This window comes from Camellia sinensis, chromosome 2 (assembly GCF_055761805.1).
Source record: "Camellia sinensis isolate YWXY chromosome 2, ASM5576180v1, whole genome shotgun sequence".
In the NCBI taxonomy this organism is placed as follows: Eukaryota; Viridiplantae; Streptophyta; class Magnoliopsida; order Ericales; family Theaceae; genus Camellia; species Camellia sinensis.
In genome coordinates this window covers 15,103,176-15,106,780 of record NC_138962.1, presented here as the reverse complement: position 1 = coordinate 15,106,780, position 3,605 = coordinate 15,103,176, and positions in this window count along the sequence as shown.

The following is a 3,605-nucleotide window of genomic DNA, read 5'->3' as shown; positions in this document are numbered from 1 at the left end:
AAGGATGCATGCATGCTTGGGTCGCCTTGTTTGGAAATCCCTCGCGATGCCTCGATTTGCCTCTGTTTGCAATTGATCTCAGAAACTTGCACCAAGCTCCAGAGAGATGAAACTCCACCTTGGGAATCTGTAGGGATGCTGCCGACCAGATATTGGCCTTGGAGACCACCTGCCGACCACTTTTTGTGGTGAAAACCAGAAAAAGTGGACGGCCAACCACTTTATCTGGTCGGCCAACCAGTTTTTGCTGCTGGTTTCTGGTTTTTTGCAACAGAGGGCAAGAAAGGGGCATGGCAAAGTATTTGCAATACATGTATGCGCGACCACCCTCCCTATCATTACATAAGCTCAAGGGAGTGTAGGCCTCGACCCTCGGGCCATCAATCACGCATCTCGATGCATGATGGCCGAGGAGCCGAATTGCGCGACTCAATATGGAATGAATGCACATACGAACACCTAAAGCCTAGAACTCCGCCATGTATAGTCAAGAGTGTCAGCGACTAGGAATCGAGGTATGTTTTATCACTTTAAGTATGAAACGTCCCTCGTTTCCTGTGTTTGGACTAACGCCTATTCCAAACACAATGCAACAAACACGGCATGCACAGTGCGACTCAATCATACAACTTAATGCAACACAACTTGGACATGCAAGCATGCAAGGGATGATCATGCAAACATGCAAACTAGCATACACGATGCTATGAACTATACGGCATACACAACGCTCATGACACTAGCATACACAATACAAGTGGTAACCAACATACATAATGCGATGAAAATGACATGCACAAGTGCAATGATCAATCATGTAACAACATGGCATGCTCAATGCTACGAACTACATGACATACTCAATGCGCAATGGATTTAAACCGAAATGAATAGGCCTCAACCATGTCCAAATCAGCGGCCATTAATGATGAAATCAAGGCACCAAAACACACACAAACATGTATAATGCAATGGTCCAAGCCTAAGGCACAAAAATACAACTCTCCAAGAGTATTGAAATGATGAAACATGGCGTACAATGACATGTGTTCCAGCACTGAAATGGGATACAAAATGACTTCAAATCATGCAAACAACTCACGCAATGCATGTTGAAAGGCTCAAGTATTGAAAGCTAGTGAAGCATATTACACTAGAGGCATGCAAAGCGATGCTCAAATGACCAAACCAACCCTAAACAGACCCTATGCAGGCCAAAACAGTAGCAAAATGAGTTGGGATTCTGGCTTTGAAAGGCACAAAAATGGGGCTCATGCAATGGCTCACAAATAGGGCATAAAAGCATAACTCTAAAGAGCACTTAAAGAGTGAAAAATATGGAAGTATATCAGCCCTACATGCTCTGAAATAACATTCCCAATGATGCCAAAACATGCAAATATCTCAAGTTAAGCATGCAAGAGACCTCAAAACTCAAAGCTAGTCAAGGCTATTACACAACAAGCATGCATGGCAAGCATCATTCGACCAAGAGGCCTCAAAACAGAGCTAAGGCAGCCCAAAATATGAACAAAACCGTGCTGGAGCAAAGCCAAAATGTGCTAGAATAAAGAGCCAAAACATCATGCGAACCAAGCTAGTAAACAAGATTTACACTGCAAGCATATGGAGCATGTGAGAGGTTACCAAACCAGCCAAAAACAGGGCCATGATATGTCAAATGATGACCAAAAACCCACTGAAATGGAGCTAAAACATGCTAGATTGACATGCTACCTTGATGAGCCATAAATGGGAATACACTACACATATGAGAAGCATGCCAAGGGTGACCAAACCAATCACGGACAGAGTCTAGGTAGGCCCTAAAAGTCACCAAAAAGTGCCTGAACCAAGCCTTGAAAGTATGAAAATGTATGCTCCTTTGATAGGCCAAAAATGCAAGTAAACAAGACAAAAAGAGAGAGAGTCATCCCTCTCCGATTTAGGACCTTAAAACCACATGCCTACCACTGAAAATCCACTGGATTTCAGTGGCTAGGAGGCCAACTAAGGACTAGCTCAAAGGCTTTAAGGCATGGCACAAAACAACGCTAAACAAAGCATGCAAGAGGGTAGAAGACCCTCAACACTCAAGAGGCCTTAAACAAACATCACAAGCACCTTAAGACAAGACTTTTTTTAGTTGGAAGCTAAGCCCAAATAAGCATGAAAATGGGATCAAGAGAGCAACCAAAACAAAGCTTAAAAGGGAGAAAAGAGGTTACCCTTGAAGCATTACAACAACAGCTTCTTTCTCAGCCAAAAACCAGCTTTCAACCTCCAAAAAGGTCCTCCAAGAACCTCAGTTCAATGGTAGGGTGTATGGTTAAGAGTTGTGGTGTAAAGGTGAATAACAACACACACTTTAGGTACCAAATATAGAGATATAGAGGGAGATATACGCTTGTGCCTTAGGCAAAATTCAGAACCTCTGGAATGGAGAGGGAGGGCCTCTCTTATAGAAAAACAAAGGGTTCAAGCTTCTTGGAGAAGCTAAAACTTGGATGCAATTCCTCCATACACGTGTATGGAGGATATAGTCTGTGCTCTCCAGTTGGCACAGCTGGCATCCATACAGTCTGCCAAAGTAGAGGGAGAGGTGCCGACTAGAAAAGGTGGTCGGCCTGCTACTTTTAGTGGTCGGCCGACCACCCAAAGTGGTCTCCCAGGTAAAAAAGTGGTCGGCAATGGGAATTGGTGGTCTCCACACTGAAAGCAAGCCAATGGTGAGGTGGGAAACCAGAAAATGTGGCCCACAGACCAAGAAAACCAGTTTCCCGACCAGAAAATCGGCTGGCGGGAAGAAAAGTGGTCTCCAAGGATAAAAGCTGGTTTCCCACCCTTGTACCACTTCCCAAACAAGGAAAGTAAGGTTTGTACCCAAGACAAACCAAACGGATGCAAGACGAGGGTTCGGGAGGCAAGACGCGCGGCCGGGAACCCCGAAAACCAGCTACCGAGCATTAAAAGTGGCGTACGACCACAAAAGTGGTCTCCCAGACCACAGTGTCCCTCTAGACAGAGGAAACAAGGTGTGTTCCAAAAACCATGCCAAACGGAGAATGTTAAGCGGTCCCGAGCCGAGGCGCACAGCCGATGGCTCCGAAAATCGAAAACTAGTCTCTAAATGGGAACAGTGGCCTACGACCACGAAAAGTAGCCTACAACCACTGAGAGATGGTCTACAATACCTCTCCCTCCCTCTGGGAAGAGAAACAAAGTTCAGTCCACAAACCGAGCCGAAGCATAAAAGAGTTCAGAGGCCCGGAGGCAAGGCTCTCAGCCGAGAACTTCGAAACCTCGAAACGAGCATAACATGCGCAAGCACCGAGCGCTCAATCGATGACGTCTAAGTCTTAAGGTCGGTCAAAAATGGGGTGTCTACAGTTGCCCCTCTTTGATAGAACTCGAAAGTCATAAGTGACGGGAGTGAATGTCAAAGCCCAGAGATGACCCATTTTTGACAAGGCCGAAGACTTGGACAAACAGGCAAGATAAACAAAGAGATGTGCCCGCAGGCAAGGGCAAAATGCAAAAGACATGCACGAGGCCGAACATAACTTATGATCATGCAAAAAAAACTGTAATGAAGCACATATACA